General features: G+C 51.1%; 1 protein-coding gene across 2 annotated transcripts in view; it reads right to left on the bottom strand.

Moving 5' to 3' along the window:
- Nucleotides 1-17,898, bottom strand: part of MEF2D (myocyte enhancer factor 2D) — a 31,281-nt gene extending 13,383 nt beyond the window's left edge. For both annotated transcript variants that reach the window (XM_038768827.1, XM_038768828.1), the window contains exon 1: nucleotides 17,858-17,898. The gene's annotated coding sequence lies outside the window, so the exon portion shown is untranslated. The remainder of the gene's footprint in view (nucleotides 1-17,857) is intronic.
- Between the last annotated feature and the right edge of the window lie 4,589 nt (nucleotides 17,899-22,487).

The raw sequence follows: 22,487 nt of genomic DNA, 5'->3' as shown, positions 1-22,487 counted from the left end.
GTTGGCGACACATAGAGACAGTCGCTACCCAAAAGTGGGATCACAGCCTAGAAGGGGGAGACAGAGAACAAAACCAAACATACTAACCAAATAAATAGAATAGATAGGTACAAGTAAGATAGATAAATAAATAAATAAATAAATAAAGTAATAAATATGTACAAACACACACACACACACACACACACACATATATATACAGGTGCTGTGTGGAAGGGAAGGAGGTAAGATGGGGGGGATGGGAGTCACATCTGGAGTCACACGCCTGGGAGTCACAGGTCATGGGTTCCAATCCCGGGGTCCGCCACTTGTCTGCTGTGTGACCTTGGGCAAGTCTTCTCACTTCTCTGGGCCTCAGTTGCCTCATCCCCAGAGTGGCCACTTGCAGGTTGAAGGCCGCGCTGCCCAACGTGAAGCAGTGAAGGAAGGATTGGGCCGACACAAGACAGGTGACTTGCCCAAGGTCACACGGCGGACAAGGGGAGGAGCCAGAATTAGAACCCAGATCCTCTTGACCCCCGGGCCCACGCTCTATCCACTAGGCCACGCTGCTTCTACTGATAGAACAGGAAATTTGGTCCCCCGCCAACCACGAACTTAACTCCAGGTCTCCCCGCCCGGGCAGGATGTCAGCTATGTAGACAACTCCGTAATTACCCCCAACATATAGAGCAGTCATTACACCAGGAACTATATAAAGGAGCCCCAAGGGTCACGAACCAAGGGTCAATCAATCTTCAGAGTTATCGAGCGGCTCCTGCGTCAGAGCACTGTACTAAGTGCCTGGGAGAGTACAGTAGAACAAAGTCGGCAGACACGGTCCCTGCCCTCAAGGGCCTGACAGTTTAGAGCGGGAGACAGACATTAATAATTGAGAAGCAGCGTGGCTCAGTGGCTTTGGAGTCGGAGGTCATGGGTTCAAATCCCGGCTCCGCCACTTGTCAGCTGGGTGACTCTGGGCGAGTCACTTCACTTCTCGAGGCCTCAGTTCCCTCATCTGGAAAATGGGGATGAAGACTGGGAGCCCCCCGTGGGACAACCTCATCACCTTGTAACCTCCCGAGTGCTTAGAACGGTGCTTTGCACATAGTAAGCGCTTGATAAATGCTATTATAATAAATGCTATTATTAACAGAAAAAGGAAATGCCGAATATGGACGGAAATGCCGTGGGGCTGAGGAAGGGGCAAATTAAGGGGGCAAATCCAAGTGCAAAGGCGACAAAGAAGGGAGTGAGAGACGTGTCATTCAGATCAACGGGGCAATTTTCCTTATTTCCTCTCAAATTGACTTTCAGACTTCAGGCCTGAGACCAGAGACCACTATACTGGAGAAGCAGTATACGGCCTAATGGCTACAACCCAGGCCTGAGAGTCAAAAGGACCAGAGCTCTAATCCAAGCTCCACCACTTGTGTGCCGTGAGACCTTGGATAAGTCACTTCACTTCCCTGGGCCTCAGTTTCCCTCATCTGTAAAATGGGGATTAAGAGTGTGAGCTCCATATGGGACAGGGACGGTATCCAACCCGATTTGCTTGAGTCCACCCCAGCGCTTAGCACAGCGTGGCTCAGTGGAAAGAGCCCGGGCTTGGGAGTCAGTCAGAGGTGGTGGCTTCTAATCCCGGCTCTGCCACTTGTCAGCTGTGTGACCTTGGGCAAATCACTTAACTTCTCTGAGCCTCAGTTCCCTCATCTGTAAAATGGGGATGAAGACTGTGAGCCCCACGTGGGACAACCTGATTTCCTTGTATCTACCCCAGCGCTTAGAACGGTGCTTGGCACACAGTAAGTGCTTAACAAATAAAACAACTATTATTATTATTTTTATAATGCCATGGCTATACCAGTCCATAAAACATCGTGCAAACACTGTGTCAGTAAATAAGGCACCGACTTCAACAACGCACAGAACAAGAGGAGGAAGAGGCTGGACCGGGAGGTGGGATGAGGTCGTCATGGTAACTGTAGCGGGGCAACCACGCCCCCCCCCACTCCCCACATGGATCAGACAGAGCCCATGGGGTCATGATCGCCATGGAAACCACATCTCTTTCTGTCTCTCCCCCAACTTTCCCTCGTGTCCCCCACCAAAGTGTGGGCCCAAGGGGCGGGGGGGGCAACCAGGGAGGCCTTCCTGGAGTCCGACTTGGCAGCCTCCTGACGCCTCCCACTCCAGTCTGGCCCCCGGCCCCAGACACACACCCACACTCACCTACAGAGACGTCCCCAGAAAAACACAGACACACACCGACGCACAGACCCACGGTGACACTCATCTACACAGAGGCGTCCCCACAAAAACAGAGCCACCCCTACACCCAGGAACACTCACCTATACAGAAACATCCACACAAACACAGTCAGGCACACACACCATGACGCTGATCTTTTCAGAGACGGCCACGCCAAAACACATTCGTGCACGCAGTGACACTCATCCGCGCAGAGACAGCCACACCAAAATCAATCAATCGTATTTATTGAGCGCTTACTGTGTGCAGAGCACTGTACTAAGTGCTTGGTAGCGCTTGACCAAAGCAGTCATACTCTCACACACGGTGACGCTGCTCTACACAGAGGCGACCACCCGAAAACACAGTGACGCGGACGGACACACACAGGGACACAGGTACATGCACGCGTGCCCACGTCATCATCATCATCTTCAGTCGTATTTATTGGGCACTTACCGTGTGCAGAGCACTGTACTAAGCGCTTGGGAAGTCCAAGTTGGCAACATATAGAGACAGTCCCTACCCAACAGTGGGCTCACAGTCTAAAAGGGGGAGACGGAGAACAAAACCAAACATACTAACAAAATAAAATAAATAGAGTAGATATGTACAAGTAAAATAAATAGAGTAATAAATACGTACACATATATCCATATATACAGGTGCTGTGGGGAAGGGAAGGAGGTAAGATGGGGGGGTGGAGAGGGGGACGAGGGGGACGTGCCAACGTTCCCTGTCCCGCTCTCCGGCCCGGAGAGCTGTGCCCACAGCGATTCCCTAGGGGACCCCTAAACTGCACCCCTCCGTTGCCGTTCAGGCTGCAGGGGGACTAAGGGTGATCCCAACCCTCCGCCTCCGCGGAGTCTCTGTGTTTCCAATGCTGATCCCTCCCCACCCCCCCCCCCGCCGCACACTCACACAACAACAACCACCACCAAAAGGCAGAAGTGAAACTGTGAACAGTGCTTTGCACATAATAACCGCTTCTAGACTGTGAGCCCACTGTTGGGTGGGGACCGTCTCTATATGTTGCCAACTTGTGCTTCCCAAATTCTTAGTACAGTGCTCTGCACACAGTAAGCACTCAATAAATATGACTGAATGAATGATTGAATGAATGAATGAACAAATACCATCATTATTATTATTATTATTAAGCACCGGGGCCCCCTCCTTCCTCTCCCCATCCCCCCGCCTTACCTCCCTCCCCTCCCCACAGCACCTGTATATATGTATATATATTTGTACATATTTATTCTATTTATTTTATTTTGTTAATATGCTTTGTTTTGTTGTCTGTCTCCCCTTCTAGCCTGTGAGCCCGCTGTCGGGTAGGGACCGTCTCTATATATTGCTGACTTGTACTTCCCAAGCGCTTAGTACGGTGCTCTGCACACAGTAAGCGCTCAATAAATACGATTGAATGAATGAATGAATGAATGAATGAAAGAAACTGGGAGGAAAGAGGGGGAGTGGGGTCCAGCAGGAAAGAGGAGGTGGGATCCAGAAGGGGGGCTCTGCCCTCCCCCTGGGTCTGCCCCATCTCCGACCCCCAGTCCTCCTCCAAGGCTTGGCCCAGCCTGCCGTCTTGGGGTGGGGGTGTTGGGGCAGGTGTGCAGTAATAATAATAATAACAATAATAATAATAATAATAATAATGGCATTTGTTAAGTGCTTACTATGTGCAAAGCACTGCTCTAAGCACTGGGGGGGTATACAAGGTGATCAGGTTGTCCCACGGGGGGCTCACAGTCATCATCCCCATTTTACAGATGAGGGAACTGAGGCTCCGAGAAGTGACTTGCCCAAGGTCACACAGCAGACATGTGGCGGAGCCGGGATCTGAATCCATCATCATCATAATAATAATAATGGCATTTGTTAAGCACTTACTATGTGCAGAGCACTGTTCTAAGCGCTGGGGGGGGATCCAAGGTGATCAAGTTGTCCCACGTGGGGCTCACAGTCTTAATCCCCACTTTACAGATGAGGGAACTGAGGCTCAGAGAAGGTAAGTGACTTGCCCAAGGTCACACAGCAGACATGTGGTGGAGACAGGATTCGAACCCATGACCTCTGACTCCCAAGCCCGTGCTCTTTCCACTGAGCCCGGCTGCTCCTCAGTAGATGACTGGTGGGCGTCTAAGGAGAGGCACCAACACACAGGCAAACACACACACCCCACGCATACACATCTGGTATTGACACCTATCTACTTGTTTTGGTTTTTTTGTCTGTCTTCCCCCGTCTAGGCTGTGAGCCCGTTGTCGGGTAGGGACCGTCTCTATATGTTGCCGATCTGTACTTCCCAAGCGCTTAGTACAGTGTTCTGCACACAGTAAGCGCTCAATAAATACGATTGAATGAATGAATACACATCTACAGAGAAGCACACAGAGAAGCAGCGTGGCTCATTGGAAAGAGCCCGGGCTTTGGAGTCAGAGGTCATGGGTTCAAATCCCCGCTCCGCCAATTGTCAGCTGTGTGACTTTGGGCAAGTCAATTCACTTCTCTGGGCCTCAGTTCCCTCATCTGTAAAATGGGGATTAAGACTGTGAGCCCCACGTGGGACAACCTGATCACCTTGTACCCTCCCCAGCGCTTAGAACAGTGCTTTGCACATAGTAAGCGCTTAACAAATGCCATCATTATCTACGCTCTGACCCACTCAAACAAGGCAGGGGCTGCTTCAATTAATCAATGGCATTTATTCATTCATTCAATCGTATTTATTGAGCGCTTACTGTGTGCAGAGCACTGGACTAAGCGCTTGGGAAGTCCAAGTTGGCAACATATAGAGACGGTCCCTACCCAACAGCGGGCTCACAGTCTATTAAGCGCTTACTGTGTGCAGAGCACTGTACTAAGCACTTGGGACAGTTCAATACAACAGAGTCGGCAGACACGTTCCGCTGTCCACAACCAGCGTACAAGCAGCGTGGCTCAGTGGAAAGAGCCCGGGCTTGGGAGTCGGAGGACGTGGGTTCTAATCCCGGCTCTGCCGCTTGCCTGCTGTGTGACCTTGGGTAAGCCACTTCACTTCTCTGTGCCTCAGTTACCTCATCTGTACAATGGGGGTGAAGACTGTGAGCCCCACGTGGGACAACCAGATTACCTTGTATTTACCCTAGCGCTTAGAACGGTGCTTGGCACATAGTAAGCGCTTAACAAATACCATCATTATTATTAATTATTACAGGGGGAGACAATCTACTAACTCTATTGTCCTCGCCCAAGTGCTCAGCACACCACTGTTGGGTAGGGACTGTCTCTATATGTTAAGCACTTAGCACAGTGCTCTGCACACAGTAAGCGCTCAATAAATACGATTGATGATATGTTCCCAACTTGTACTTCCCATGTGCTTAGTACAGTGCTCTGCACACAGTAAGCGCTCAATAAATACAATTGATTGATTGATTGATTGATATAAACTGGAAGGTCCTTGAGGGCAGTGGACATGTTTATTCATTCATTCATTCAATCATATTTATTGAGCACTCACTGAGTGCAGAGCACTGTACTAAGTGCCTGGGAAGTCCAAGTTGGCAACATATAGAGACAGTCCCTACCCAACCGTGGGCTCACAGTCTTAGAAGGGGGAGACAGAGAACAAAACAAAACATATTAACAAAATAAAATAAATAGAATAAATATGTACAAGTAAAATAAATAGAGTAATAAATACATACAAACATATATCCATATATACAGGTGCTGTGGGGAAGGGAAGGAGGTAAGGCGGGGGGGATGGAGGGGATGTCTACTAACTCTAACATGTCTACTAACGCCTCAGCACTTGGTAGAGCGCTTTGCGCAGCAGTGTGACCCAGGGGCAAGAGCCCAGGCCTCAGAGTCAGAAGGACCTGGGTTCTAATCCCGGTTCTGCCATTTGTCTGCTGGGTGACCCTGGGCAAGTCACTTCACTTCTCTGTGCCTCGGTTCCCTCAACTGTAAAATGCGGATTAAGACTGTGAGCCCCCCGTGGGACAAGGACTGTGTCCGATCTGATTACTTTGTATCTACCCCGACGCGCAGAACAGCGCTTGGCACATAGTAAGTGCTTCACAAATACTCTATTTAATATAAATATTACTCTATTTATTTTACTTGTACATATCTATTCTATTTATTTTATTTTGTTAGTATGTTTGGTTTTGTTCTCTGTCTCCCCCTTTTAGACTGTGAGCCCACTGTTGGGTAGGGACCGTCTCTATATGTTGCCAACTTGTACTGCCCAAGCGCTTAGTACAGTGCTCTGCACACAGTAAGTGCTCAATAAATATGATTGATTGATTGATTGATTGAAATACAAGTACTATTATTATTACTTGGGCTGGGAGCCTGTTGTGGGATGGGGACTGTGTCCGACGTGAATGGCATGTATCCACTCCAGGGCTTAAAACAGGGCTTCACAAGTAATAAATGTGAGAAGAGAAGCAGCGTGGCTCAGTGGAAAAGAGCCCGGGCTTTGGAGTCATCATCATCATCATCATCAATCGTATTTATTGAGTGCTTACTGTGTGCAGAGCACTGTACTAAGTGCTTGGGAAGTCCAAGTTGGCAACATACAGAGACAGTCCCTACCCAACAGTGGGCTCACAGTCTAAAAAGTCATCATCATCATCATCAATCATATTTATTGAGCGCTTACTGTGTGCAGAGCACTGTACTAAGCGCTTGGGAAGTCCAAGTTGGCAACATACAGAGACAGTCCCTACCCAACAGTGGGCTCAGTCAGAGGTCATGGGTTCAAATCCCGGCTCTGCCAATTGTCATCATCATCATCATCATCATCAATCGTATTTATTGAGCGCTTACTATGTGCAGAGCACTGTACTAAGCGCTTGGGAAGTACAAATTGGCAACATACAGAGACAGTCCCTACTGTGTGAATTGGGGCAAGTCACTTCACTTCTCTGGGCCTCAGTTCCCTCATCTGGAAAATGGGGATGCAGACTGGGAGCCACCCGTGGGACAACCTGATCGCCTTGTAACCTCCCCAGCGCTTAGAACAGCGCTTTGCACATAGTAAGCGCTTAATAAATGCCATTTTATATATATATATATATATATAAGTGCCATAAAAAACAAAAAATAAAAACCAGGGGGGAACCGGGGAGTGACGCTTGGAGGCGGGGCGTGGCGGGGAGGAGGAGGAGGAGGCAGAGTGACCTCTCTCATCCCAGAGGCCGGTGAGGTTGGACTGAGGTCGAGGCCCCTGTAAAGGTGAGTCAGGATGTCCACGCCACCTGTCCACCCGTCCATCGGTCCACCCGTCGTTCCGCCCTTATCTTGGACTCTGGTCACGCCCGGCGCCACAGAGCCAAGATAATGACACTAAAACCCGCCCGTCTCACGCACCAAGTCTCCCTGGTGGCTCCGGTCTCTGAATCGGGGACCAGAAATACATATGGGATCGGGGTTCTCTGTGGAGCCCCATAATAAGAATAACAATAATAATAATAATAATAATGACGGCATTTGTTAAGCGCTTACTACGTGCCAAGCACCGTTCTAAGAGCTGGGGAGCTTATAAGGTGATCAGGTTGTCCCACGGGGGGCTCACAGTCTTAATCCCCATTTTACAGACGAGGGAACTGGGGCTCAGAGAAGTTATGTGACTTGTGGTGGAGCCGGGATTCGATTTTTTTTTTAAACACACATCCACAGAGACAATAATAATAACAATAATGGCATTTATTAAGCGCTTACTATGTGCCAAGCACCGTTCTAAGCGCTGGGGAGGTTATAGGGTGATCAGGTTGTCCCACGGGGGGCTCACAGTCTTAATCCCCAATTTACAGATGAGGGAACTGGGGCTCAGAGAAGTTAAGTGACTTGCCCAAGGTCACACAGCTGACATGTGGTGGAGCCGGGATTCGAATCCATGACCTCTGACTCCAAAGCCCGGGCTCTTTCCATTGAGCCACGCTGCTTCTCTCTGTGTGTGCGTATAATAATAATAATAATAATGGCATTTGTTAAGCGCTTACTATGTGCGAAGCACTGTTCTAAGCTCTGGGGGGAGACAAGGTGATCAGGTTGTCCCACGCGGGGCTCACAGTCTTAATCCCCATTTTACAGATGAGGGAACTGAGGCTCAGAGAAGTTAAGTGACTTACCCAAGGTCACACAGCTGACACGTGGCAGAGCGGTATTCGAACCCATGACCTCTGGCTCCCAAGCCCGGGCTCTTCCCACTGAGCCACGCTGTGTTTGTGCATCTGGACCTCAGAGAAGCACTGTGGCTCGGTGGAAAGAGCACGGGCTCTGGAGTCAGAGGTCATGGGCTCAAATCCCGGCTCCGCCAATTGTCAGCTGTGTGAGTTTGGGCAAGTCACTTCACTCCTCTGTGCCTCAGTTACCTCATCTGTAAAATGGGGATGAAGACTGTGAGCCCCCCGTGGGACAACCTGATCACCTTGTAACCTCCCCGGCCCTTAGAACGGTGCTTTGCACATGGTAAGCGCTTAATAAATGCCATTATTGTTATTATTATTGTCTCTGTGGATGTGTGTTTAAAAAAAAAATCTCAGCATTTATTAAGCACTTGATAAGTGGAACACATGCGAGATAATCAGTGCACACTAAGTCTGTGTGCGTGCATGTGTGGGTGTGTGTGTGTCTCTCTGTTGCCGTGTCACCGCATGAGTCTGTGTGTGTGTGTCAGTGCTGAGCCGGTGGTGTCGCTTCCTGGGGCCGTCAGTGTATGTCAGGGCTGAGCCGGTGGTGTTGCCCCGAGGCTGTGTGTCAGGGAATGTCTATCTATAATAGACATTCTATATCTATAATAAAAATAATCATATAATCATCATCATCAATTGTATTTATTGAGCGCTTACTATGTGCAGAGCACTGTACTAAGCGCTTGGGAAGTACAAATTGGCAACATATAGAGACAGTCCCTACCCAACAGTGGGCTCACAGTCTAATCATAATCATATAATGAATAAATAATAAATAATAATAATAAACATATCTATATCTATAACAATAATCATGGTATTTGTTAATCCCTTACTGTGTGCCGAGCACTGTACTAGAGGCTGGGGCAGACACAGGACAATCAGGCAGGACACGGTCCCCATCCCTCTTGGGGCCTATCGAGCCAGTGGTGTTGCTCCTTAGGATTGTGCGTCAGTGCTGAACCAGTGGTGCGGCTTTTCCTGGGACCGTGGGCCTTTTGCGAGTCAATGCGGGGCTGGTGGTGGCGTTCCCCGGGGCTGTCGGTGTATGTGTGTCAGTGTTGCGTTAATGGTATGGCTCCCTAGGGCTTTCAGTGTATGTGCATCATCAGTGTTGAGCCAAACATGTGGCGCCCTGGTGTTGTCGCCGTATGTCAGTGTTGAGTTCGGTGGTGTTGCTCTTGGAGGCCGTGTCAGTCGGCGGGAGGGCCAGGGCTAATAATAATAAATGTGGCATTCGTTAAGCGCTTACTGTGTGCCAAGCGCCGAACCAGGCAGGATAATCGGGTCAGACACAGTCTCTGTCCCCTCTGGGGCTCAGTCTAAGTCCTGAGCTGGTGGTGGTGTTCCCTGGGACCGTCGGTGTTGAGCTGGTAGTGTTGCTCCCTGGAGTTGCCTCTGTCTATCTATGTACGTGAGTACTGAACCGGTGGCATTGCTCCGCCACTCGTCAGCTGCGTGACTTTGGGCAAGTCGCTTAACTTCTCTGTGCCTCAGTTACCTCATCTGTAAAGTGGGGATTAAAACTGTGAGCCCCACGTAGGGCAACCTGATGACGTTGTATCTCCCCCAGCGCTTAGAACAGTGCTTGGCCCATAGTAAGCGCTTAACAAATACCATCATCACCATTATTATTATTATTGCTCCCAGGAGTTGCCTCTATCTGTCTATCTATGTATGTGAGTACTGAACTGGTAGTGTTGCTCCCTGGAGTTACCTCTATCTATCTATCTGTCCATGTATGTATGTATGTCAGTTCTGAGCTGGTAGTGTTGCTCCCTGGAGTTGTCTCTCTCTCTCTCTATTTATGAACTGGTAGTGTTGCTCCCTGGAGTTATCTCTGTGTATCTATAAATGTATGCCAGTACTGAGCTGGTAGTGTTGCTCCCTGGAGTTGCCTCTACCTATCTATGTATGTATGTCAGTGCTGAGGTGGTAGTGTTGCTCCCTGGAGTTGTCTCTATCTATATATGAATGTCAGTACTGAGCTGGTAGTGTTGCTCCCTGGAGTTGCTTCTATCTATACATATAATGTATGTCAGTTCTGAGCTGGTAGTGTTGCTCCCTGGAGTTGCCTCTACCTATCTATCTATCGATGTATGTATGTCAGTGCTGAGCTGGTAGTGTTGCTCCCTGGAGTTGTCTCTATCTATCTATGTATGTCAATACTGAGCTGGTAGTGTTGCTCCCTGGAGTTATCTCTGTGTATCTATAAATGTATGCCAGTACTGAGCTGGTAGTGTTGCTCCCTGGAGTTGCCTCTACCTATCTATGTATGTATGTCTGTGCTGAGGTGGTAGTGTTGCTCCTCGGAGTTGTCTCTATCTATATATGTATGTCAGTACTGAGCTGGTAGTGTTGCTTCCTGGAGTTGCTTCTATCTATACATATATGTATGTCAGTTCTGAGCTGGTAGTGTTGCTCCCTGGAGTTGCCTCTACCTATCTATCTATCGATGTATGTATGTCAGTGCTGAGCTGGTAGTGTTGCTCCCTACAGTCGTCTCTGTCCATCTATATACGTATGTCAGTACTGAGCTGGTAGTGTTGCTCCCTGGAGTTGCCTCTTACCTATCTATCCATGTATGTATGTCGGTTCTGAGCTGGTAGTGTTGCTCCCTGGAGTTGTCTCTCTCTCTATATGTATGTCAGTACTGAACTGGTAGTGTTGCTCCCTGTAGTAATCTCTATCTATATATGTATGTCAGTAGTGAGCTGGTAGTGTTGCTCCCTGGAGTTGCCTCTACCTATCTATGTATGTATGTTAGTGCTGAGCTGGTAGTGTTGCTCCCTGGAGTTGTCTCTGTCTATCTGTATATGTATGCCAGTACTGAGCCGGTAGTGTTGCTCCCTGGAGTTGCCTCTTATCTATCTATCCATGTATGCATGTCAGTTCTGAGCTGGTAGTGTTGCTCCCTGGAGTTATCTCTGTCTATATATGTATGTCAGTACTGAGCTGGTAGTGTTGCTCCCTGTAGTTGCCTCTTTATCCATCTATCCATGTATGCATGTCAGTTCTGAACTGGTAGTGTTGCTCCCTGGAGTCGTCTCTCTAATAATAATAATAATAATAATAATGATGGCATTTGTTAAGCGCTTACTATGTGCAAAGCACTGTTCTAAGCGCTGGGGGGGATACAAGGTGATCAGGCTGTCCCACGTGGGGCTCCCAGTCTTAATCCCCATTTTACAGATGAGGTAACTGAGGCTCAGAGAAGTTAAGTGACTCGCCCGAGGTCACACAGCTGACAATTGGCGGAGCCGGGATTCAAACCCATGACCTCTGACTCCAAAGCCCGTGATCTTTCCACTGAGCCAAGCTGCTTCCCCAGCCAAGCTGCTCTCTCTGTCTACCTATATGTGTATGTCAATACTGAGCTAGTAGTGTTGCTCCCTGGAGTTGCCTCTATCTATCTATGCATGTATGTCAGTTCTGTGCTGGTAGTGTTGCTCCCTGGAGCTATCTCTGTCTATCTATATATGTATGTGAGTACCGAACTGGTAGTGTTTCTCCCTGAAGTTGTCTCTATCCGTCCAGCCATATATGTATGTCAGTGCTGAGCTGGCAGTGTTGCCCCTTGGGGTTGTGGAAATGTGGAACCAGGAGTACCGAACTGGTAGTGTTACTCCCTGGAGTTGTCTCTATCCATCCAGCCATATATGTATGTCAGTGCTGAGCTGGTGGTGTTGCCCTTGGGGCTGAGGAAATATGGAACCAGGAGGACCGAACTGGTAGTGTTTCTCCCTGGAGTTGTCTCTATCCATCCATCCATATATGTATGTCAGTGCTGAGCTGGTAGTGTTGCCCCTTGGGGCTGTGGAAATGTGGAACCAGGGGCTTTGTCTAGTTGCCATCCTTCCCTTCCACCGGAATCCATCCTCCCACGTCCCGATCCTGGGCCGGGGGGTCCGCGGGGACCTGCCCGGCCCGGACAGAGTGGACCCATGGACCGGGGGAGGAGGACGAGGAGGAGGAAGAGGAGGAGGAGGAGGAGGAGGAGGAGGAGGAGGAGGAGAGGAGGAGGAGGAGGAGGAGGAACTTGTACATATCTATTCTATTTATTTTATTTTGTGAGTATGTTTGGTTTTGTTCTCTGTCTCCCCCTTTTAGACTGTGAGCCCACTGTTGGGTAGGGACCGTCTCTCTATGTTGCCAACTTGGACTTCCCAAGCGCTTAGTCCACTGCTCTGCACACAGTAAGCGCTCAATAAATACGATTGATGATATGTATATATGTTTGTACATATTTATTACTCTATTTATTTTACTTGTACATATCTATTCTATTTATTTGAGTTTGTTAGTATGTTTGGTTTGGTTCTCCGTCTCCCCCTTCTAGACTGTGAGCCCGCTGTTGGGTAGGGACTGTCTCTAGATGTTGCCAACTTCTACTTCCCAAGCGCTTAGTACAGTGCTCTGCACACAGTAAGCGCTCAATAAATACGATTGATGATATGTATATATGTTTGTGCATATTTATTACTCTAATTATTTTCCTTGTACATATCTATTCTATTTATTTGAGTTTGTTAGTATGTTTGGTTTGGTTCTCCGTCACCCCCTTTTAGACTGCGAGCCCGCTGTTGGGTAGGGACCGTCTCTATATGTTGCCAACTTGGACTTCCCAAGCGCTTAGTCCAGTGCTCTGCACACAGTAAGCGCTCAATAAATACAATTGATGATATGTATATATGTTTGTACATATTCATTACTCTATTTATTTTACTTGTACATATCTATTCTATTTATTTTAGTTTGTTGGTATGTTTGGTTTGGTTCTCCGTCTCCCCCTTTTAGACTGTGAGCCCGCTGTTGGGTAGGGACCGTCTCTATATGTTGCCAAACTTGTACTTCCCAAGCGCTTAGTACAGTGCTCTGCACACAGTAAGCGCTCAATAAATACGATTGATGATGATGAGAGGAGGAGGAGGGGGCTGGAACAGACTCCACCCCAACACCAGGGCTCCCCTGCTTGGCTCGTTAAGGCCCGGCAGGGAGGGCAGGGACGCAGCTTCGGGGAAGGGTAATTGGCGGCTATAAAGCGCTTGGAGATCGCAGGATTAAAGAGTCCGGGTCCCCTCCCCCCGCCGGTCCTCGTTACCGTAAGTCTCCGAGTCCGGCGAGGGAGGGAGGGCCCGGCCTGCCCAGGCCTGAGGCCCAGCAGCGCGGGCGGGGTCCACAGGGATCCGAGCTGAGCTGCGGGTCAGCCCAGAGGTCAGAGGTCACGACGGATTTCGGGGGAGGCAGCCCGGCCTTTGGAGGCAGAGGCCGTGGGTTCAAATCCCGCCTCCGCCAACCGTCAGCTGGGTGACTTGGGGCAAGTCACTTGACTTCTCTGGGCCTCGGTGACCTCAACTGTAAAATGGGGATTAAGACTGTGAGCCCCCTGTGGTCCAACCTGATCACCTTGTAACCTCCCCAGCGCTTTGAACAGTGCTTTGCACATAGTAAGTGCTTGATAAATGCCATTATTAGTAGTAGTACTATTATTATTATTTTTTTGCCATCATTATTATTAGTAGTAGTATTATTATTATTATTTTTCCTGCCTCTGCACCGGGTAGACTTTCCCTCAGGGCCGGTCCGCGCACACAGACGCACATAGATACACAACACCGGCATACACACCCGGGGAGATACACACACAAACACGTACACACCCAGCGCGCACACTCCATGGGAGCACATTACATAACCCGCTTACCGTATTTTCCCGCTTAAGAGCCGCTGCCCAGCCCTCCGCCCCCCCGCCCCCCACCCCCACCTCGACCCTTCGGGCCCGGGGGTCGCCCGTCGGAGACACCTCGCCTCCCCCCACCCCCTTCAAAGCCATATTTAAAAGCCCATCTCCTCCAAGAGGCCTTCCCCCCACGAAGCCCTCCATTCTCCTTCTCGCACTCCCTTTCATTCATTCATTCATTCATTCATGCAATCGTATTTATTGAGCGCTTACTGTGTGCTGAGCGCTTCTGCGTCGCGTCGCCCATGCGCCTGGCTTTGCGCCCTTTATTCACCCCTCTTTCAGATGGACTTATCTCTAATTTATATATCGATATTACTGTCCAGCGCTTAGAACAGTGCTTCGCACATAGTAAGTGCTTAACAAATACCATCATTATTATTGTCTGTCTTCCCCTCTAGGTTGTCAAATCCTCGAGGGCGAGAGAACGTAGGTCTACCCAGTGGGTTACACTGTGCTCTCCCAAATGCTTAGGAGAGTGCTCCGCGCACAGTAAGTGAGCGCTTAACAAATACCATCATTATTATTGTCTGTCTACCCCTCTAAGTTGTCAAATTCTCGAGGGCGAGAGAACGTGTCTACCCAGTGGGTTAACACTGTGCTCTCCCAAATGCTTAGGAGAGTGCTCCGCACACAGTAAGGGAGCGCTTAACAAATACTATTATTATTATTATCACAGGTATATATGTATATACCTGTATATATGTTTGTACATATTTATTACTCTATTTATTTTACTGGTACATATCTACCCTATTTATTTTATTTTGTTAGTATGTTTGGTTTTGTTCTCTGTCTCCCCCTTCTAGACTGTGAGCCCACTGTTGGGTAGGGACTCTCTCTATATGTTGCCAACTTGGACTTCCCAAGCGCTTAGTCCAGTGCTCTGCACACAGTAAGCGCTCAATAAACACGATTGATTGATTGATTGATTCCCCTCTAGGCTGTCAAATCCTCGAGGGCGAGAGAATGGGTCTACCCACTGGGTTACACTGTGCTCTCCCAAATGCTTAGGAGAGTGCTCCGCACACAGTAAGGGAGTGCTTAACAAATACCATCATTATTGTCTGTCTTCCCCTGTAGGTTGTCAAATCCTCGAGGGCGAGAGAACGTGTCTACCCAGTGGGTTACACGGTGCTCTCCCAAATGCTTAGGAGAGTGCTCCGCGCACAGTAAGGGAGCGCTTAACAAATACCATCATTATTGTCTGTCTTCCCCTGTAGGTTGTCAAATCCTCGAGGGCGAGAGAACGTGTCTACCCAGTGGGTTACACGGTGCTCTCCCAAATGCTTAGGAGAGTGCTCCGCGCACAGTAAGGGAGCGCTTAACAAATACCATCATTATTATTGTCTGTCTTCCCTTGTAGGTTGTCAAATCCTCGAGGGCGAGAGAACGGGTCTACCCACTGGGTAACACTGTGCTCTCCCAAATGCTTAGGAGAGTGCTCCGCACACAGTAAGGGAGCGCTTAACAAATACCATCATTATTATTGTCTGTCTTCCCCTCTAGGTTGTCAAATCCTCGAGGGCGAGAGAACGGGTCTACCCACTGGGTAACACTGTGCTCTCCCAAATGCTTAGGAGAGTGCTCCGCACACAGTAAGGGAGCGCTTAACAAATACCATCATTATTATTGTCTGTCTACCCCTCTAAGTTGTCAAATTCTCGAGGGCGAGAGAACGTGTCCACCCAGTGGGTTAACACTGTGCTCTCCCAAATGCTTAGGAGAGTGCTCCGCGCACAGTAAGTGAGCGCTTAACAAATACCATCATTATTATTGTCTGTCTACCCCTCTAAGTTGTCAAATTCTCGAGGGCGAGAGAACGTGTCTACCCAGTGGGTTACACTGTGCTCTCCCAAATGCTTAGGAGAGTGCTCCGCACACAGTAAGGGAGCGCTTAACAAATACTATTATTATTATTATCACAGGTATATATGTATATACCTGTATATATGTTTGTACATATTTATTACTCTATTTATTTATTTTACTTGTACATATCTATCCTATTTATTTTATTTTGTTAGTATGTTTGGTTTTGTTCTCTGTCTCCCCCTTCTAGACTGTGAGCCCACTGTTGGGTAGGGACTGTCTCTATATGTTGCCAACTTGTACTTCCCAAGCACTTAGTACGATGCTCTGCACAGAGTAAGCGCTCCATAAATACGATTGATTGATTGATTGATTCCCCTCTAGGCTGTCAAATCCTCGAGGGCAAGAGAAAGGGTCTACCCACTGGGTTACACTGTGCTCTCCCAAATGCTTAGGAGAGTGCTCCGCGCACAGTAAGGGAGCGCTTAACAAATACCATCATTATTATTGTCTGTCTTCCCCTCTAGGCTGTTAAATCCTCGAGGGCGAGAAAACAGGGCTACCCACTGGGTTACACTGTGCTCTCCCAAATGCTTAGGAGAGTGCTCCACACACAGTAAGGGAGCGCTTAACAAATACCATCATTATTATTGTCTGTCTTCCCCTCTAGGCTGTTAAATCCTCGAGGGTGAGAGAACAGGGCTACCCACTGGGTTACACTGTGCTCTCCCAAATGCTTAGGAGAGTGCTCCGCACACAGTAAGGGAGCGCTTAACAAATACCATCATTATTATTGTCTGTCTACCCCTCTAAGTTGTCAAATCCTCGAGGGCGAGAGAACACACTGTGCTCTCCCAAATGCTTAGGAGAGTGCTCCGCACACAGTAAGCGCTCCGTAAAAACGATTGATTGATTGACTGATGATTGACTGTGGGCCCACTGTTGGGTAGGGACCGTCTATGTTGCCAACTTGGACTTCCCAAGCGTTTAGTACAGTGCTCTGCACCCAGTAAGCGCTCAATAAATACGATTTATTGATCGATTGATGGATTCCCAGCAGGAAGGCCGGGGGTGTCTCCCGAAGGAATGCATCAAGGAGGACACCGAGTAAGCTGGGGGGGGTCCAGGGCCTGGCTCGCCCCCACCGCCTTCTCGGGGACGAACCGGGGAGGGGGTGGGGGGGTCGGGCGGGGGTCCAACACGGGCAGCCCCCTGCCCTCGTGGCCCCGAAGTCGCGCCCCCCCCGCCCCCCCCCACCTCATTCCAGTCTGAACCAGAGCAGCGAGAAGGATGTTGGGGAGACTCGGGCGGTTACCAAGGCAACCACTTGAGCTGTGACAGGCCCTTCTCCCGGGCCCGAGGGCGGCCCCCGCCCCCTCCCCGCGGCTCTCCGGGATGCGCTGGGGGGGGGGGGAGAGGGAGGGAGGGTCGCGGCCCCCCCCCCCCCAAGATGGGGAGAGGACAGGCCGGGGACGAGGGGAGGTGGGCCACAGTTTGGGCGCCCCCCAACCCTGGAGGCCTAGGAGGGAGGGGGACGGCCTGGGGCTCGGGGGATGGAGGGGGGGAGCAGAGGGGTTGCAGGGACCCCCCCCACCCCCATTCAGGGCCAAAGACGTCCAGTGGGTGTCACACACACACACACACACACCCCCCGACACACACACCCAGAGTGTCAGACTTCCCAGGGTCACCCACTGAGTGGCCCCCGGCCGCTCCCGTGTCATTTGGTCCCCCCGCCCGCCCCCCGCATTTGGGTCCGGGGGTCGATCGGGCCGGTGACGGGGTCCGTCCCCGGGCCCCCCTCCCCCCCGCCGGCCTCCCGGGGGTGGGGGTGGGGCGGGGGCCCTTAAAGAGACAGGCGGGCGCGTTGTTTTCCGGACTCACCGCGGTGGCGCCCGGCGGCCGGGGAAGGAGGAGGGAGGGAGGGAGGGAGGGAGGGAGTCCGCCCGTCCGTCCGTCGGGCCCCAGCTCCTGGGGGGTCGCGGTCCGGGGGGCGATGCGAAGGGCGGGGGGCTCCCGGGAGGAGGAGGCGGCGGCGGCAGGTCCGGGTGCAGACAGACGACGGATGGAGAGACCCCCCCGCCTCTCCAGCTCCGGGGCTCCGTCCCCGGGCCCCTCCGGGGTGGCCGGCCGGCCGTCGGTCGGTCGGTCGGTCGGTGGGTCCGTCGGTCCGTCCGTCGGTGGGTCCGTCCGTCCGTCGGTCGGTCGGTGTGTCCGTCCGTCCGTCCGTCGGTCGGGAGGCCTTGCTCCGGGCGGCCCGGCCGGGCCAGCGTAGACGGGGCTCCGCCTAGTCCGGGCGGGCGGAGGGACGGGCGGGCGGAGGGAGGGAGGGAGGGAGGGAGGCCGCGGGGACCAACGGGAGGCCTCGGGGGGGCGGGGCGCAGCGGGGGAGACGCCCCCATCCCCTCCCCATCCCCCTCCCCCCCCCCCCCAGCCGGAGCCGGGCCAGGCCGAGCCAAGCCAAGGCAAGCTAGGCTGCAGCGCGGAGGAAGCGGCCCCGGCCTTCCGCCCGCTGCGCCGGGGGCACACACCGGGGACGGACGGACGGACGGACGGACGGACGGACACACACACGCGCACACGCGCACACACGCTTTCCTGGGACAGAGACACGCGGAGAGACACGCGAAGGGACAGAGACGCACGGGGAGACAGAGACGCACGGGGGGGCAGAGACACACGGAGGGACGGAGACACAGGGAGAGGGAGAGACACGGGGAGACAGAGACACAGGGAGAGGGAGAGACACGGGGAGACAGAGACACAGGGAGAGGGAGAGACACACGGGGAGACAGAGACACACGGGGAGACAGAGACACACGGGGAGACACAGAGACGCACGGAGGGACAGAGAGACACGGAGAGACGGACACAGGGAGGGATAGAGACACACGGGGAGACAGAGACACACGGGGAGACAGAGACACAAGGAGGGACGGAGACACACGGAGGGACAGAGACACAGGGAGAGGGAGAGACACACGGGGAGACAGAGACACAGGGAGAGACAGAGACACACGGGGAGACGGAGACACACGGAGGGACAGAGACACACGGGGAGACAGAGACACACGGAGGGACGGAGACACACGGAGGGACAGAGACACAGGGAGAGACAGAGACACACGGAGGGACAGAGACACACGGAGGGACAGAGACACAGGGAGAGACAGAGACACAGGGAGAGACAGAGACACACGGGGAGACAGAGACACACGGAGGGACAGAGACACACGGAGGGACAGAGACACACGGAGGGACAGAGACACACGGGGAGACAGAGACACGGAGGGACAGAGACACAGGGAGAGACAGAGACACACGGGGAGACAGAGACACACGGAGGGACAGAGACACGGAGGGACAGAGACACACGGGGAGACAGAGACACACGGGGAGACAGAGACACGCGGAGGGACAGAGACACAGGGAGAGACAGAGACACACGGGGAGACAGAGACACGCGGAGGGACAGAGACACAGGGAGAGACAGAGACACACGGGGAGACAGAGACACACGGAGGGACAGAGACGCACGGAGGGACAGAGACACACGAACATATATGTTGCCAACTTGGACTTCCCAAGCGCTCAGTCCAGTGCTCTGCACACGGTAAGCGCTCGATAATTACGATTGATGATTGATGGATTGATATTGATTGAAGAGACACACGGAGAGACAGAGACACACGGAGAGTAAGAGACATACGAAGGGACAGAGAGACACGGAGAGACACAGGGAGAGACAGAGACGCAGGGAGGGGTAGAGACACATGAAGAGACACAGGGAGAGACAGAGACACACGGAAGGACGGAGAGACAAGGAGAGACACAGGGAGAGGGAGAGACACAGAGACACACGGAGAGACAGAGAGATACACGGAGAGACCGAGCGAGGCGCTCAACTCCTTAAAGGCGCAGCCCTCCCTTTTATTTCATTCATTCATTCATTCATTCATTCATTCATTCATTCAGTCGTATTTATTGAGCGCTTACTGTGTGCAGAGCACCGCACTAGTGCTCAGAGAAGCAGCGCGTCTCGGTGTTACGAGCCCGGGCTTCGGAGCCAGTGGTCATGGGTTCAAATCCCGGCTCCCCCACTAGCCAGCTGTGTGACTCTGGGCAGGTCACTTCACTTCTCTGGGCCACAGTGACCTCATCTGGAAAATGGGGGTGAAGACTGAGCCCACGTGGGACAACCTGATCACCTTGTCACCTGCCCAGCGCTTAGGGCAGTGCTTTGCAGGTAGTAAGCGCTTAACAAATGCCATTATTATTATTATTATTATTATTGTTACTAAGCGCTTGGGAAGTCCAAGTCGGCGACATCTAGAGACGGTCCCTCCCCAACAACGGGCTCACGGTCTAGAAGGGGGAGACAGACAACAAAACACAGAACATTTTATTTCGTCTCGGCGGGGCAGGGGTCTGCAATGTTGCCCCCCATACGCCCCCCTCCCTGCCCCTATAGAGGAGTGGATTACAGAGGCATCGTCGGGCAGGAGGGGGTGGCCCGGTTGGGGCCATTTAAGTGGGCAACGACGTTCTCCCTCCTCCCCTCCACAATCCAGCGCTTAAAACAGTGCTTTGCACATAGTAAGTGCTTCATAAATGCCATAAATAAATATTTATGCATATTAAATATGCATAGTAAATGCATAAAGGCCCTACTGAGAGCTCACCTCCTCCAGGAGGCCTTCCCAGACTGAGCCCCCTCACTACTACTAATAATAATGTCATTTATTAAGCGCCTACTATGTGCAAAGCACTGTTCTAAGCGCTGGGGGGGGGAATACAAGGTGATCAGGTTGTGCCATGTGGGGCTCACAATCTTAATCCCCATTTTACGGATGAGGTCACTGAGGCTCAGAGAAGTTCAGTGACTTGCCCAAGGTCACACAGCAGACATGTGGCAGAGCAGGGCCTCGAACCCATGACCTCTGACTCCAAAGCCCATGCTCTTTCCAGTGAGCCATGCTGCTTCTCAATAATGATGGCATTTGTTAAGCGCATACTATGTGCAGGACACTGTTCTAAGCGCTGGGGAGGGGATACAAGGTGATCAAGTTGTTCCATGTGGGGCTCACAGTCTTAATCCCCATTTTACAGATTAGGTTAATTGAGGCTCAGAGAAGTTAAGTGACTTGCCCAAGGTCACACAGCAGACATGTGGCAGAGTTGGGATTTGAACCCATGACCTGTGACTCCAAAGCCCGTACTGTTTCCACTGAGCCATGCTCCTTCCTCTCCCCCTCCCCCCGCCTTACCTCCTTCCCTTCCCCACAGCACCTGTATTTATGTATATATTTGTACGTATTTTACTCTATTTATTTTACTTGTACATATCCTATTTACTTTATTTTGTTAATATATTTTGTTTTGTTCTCTGTCTCCCCCTTCGAGACTGTGAGCCCACTGTTGGGTAGGGACCGTCTCAATATGTTGCCAACTTGGACTTCCCAAGCGCTTAGTCCAGTGCTCTGCACACAGTAAGCGCTCAATAAATACGATTGATTGATGATTGATTGATTGATATTTGGCATAAATATGCCATAAAGCAGCGTGGCTCAGTGAAAAGAGCCCGGGCTTTGGAGTCAGAGGTCATGAGTTCAAATCCCGGCTCCGCCAACTGTCAGCTGTGTGACTTTGGGCAAGTCTCGTCACTTCTCTGCTGGGCCCCAGTTCCCTCATCTGGAAAATGGGGATTAAAACTGTGAGCCCCCCCGGGGGACAACCTGATCACCTTGTCACCTCCCCAGCGCTTAGAGCAGTGCTTTGCACATAGTAAGCGCTTAATAAATACCATCATTATTATTATTATTATTATAAATAGTCCTCTAGACTGTAAGCCCGTTGTTGGGTAGGGACCGTCTCTATCTGTTGCCGACTTGGACTTCCCAAGCGCTTGGTCCAGTGCTCTGCACACAGTAAGCGCTCAATAAATACGATTGAATGAATGAATGAATGAATGAATGAATGAATAAAAAAACAACCCGGGACTCATAGCTCCGCAGTGACGACACACACACACACACACACACACACACACACACACACATTAAAAAGGGAGGGGCCCTCGACCCCACCCCCCTACTCCCCGCCCGGAGAAACATCTTATTAAAGGCCCGGGCGCCTGAATTCATTCAATCGTATTTATTGAGCGCTTACTGTGTGCAGGGCACTGAATCAGGTGGGGCAGAATAATAGTAATAATAGTAATAATAATAATAATGACATTTGTTAAGCGCTTACTACGTGCCCAGCACTGCTTTGAAAAGGGCTCGCCTTTCCCGAGCCCCGACCCTAACTGGAGGCGGGGGAATCGAAGGTTGCCAACTTGTACTTCCCAAGCGCTTAGTACAGTGCTCTGCACACAGTAAGTGCTCAATAAGTACGATTGATTGATTGATTGACTGAGGTTTGACCCAGTAAACCCCTTCTAATAAACTGCAGTTTGGGGAGCGGGTCGGCAGGTTAGAAGAAATACGGTAACTTAAAGCAGGGTGGCTCAGTG

This window comes from Tachyglossus aculeatus, chromosome Y4 (genome assembly GCF_015852505.1).
Source record: "Tachyglossus aculeatus isolate mTacAcu1 chromosome Y4, mTacAcu1.pri, whole genome shotgun sequence".
NCBI lineage: Eukaryota > Metazoa > Chordata > Mammalia > Monotremata > Tachyglossidae > Tachyglossus > Tachyglossus aculeatus.
This window is presented reverse-complemented; position numbering and strand designations above follow the sequence as displayed.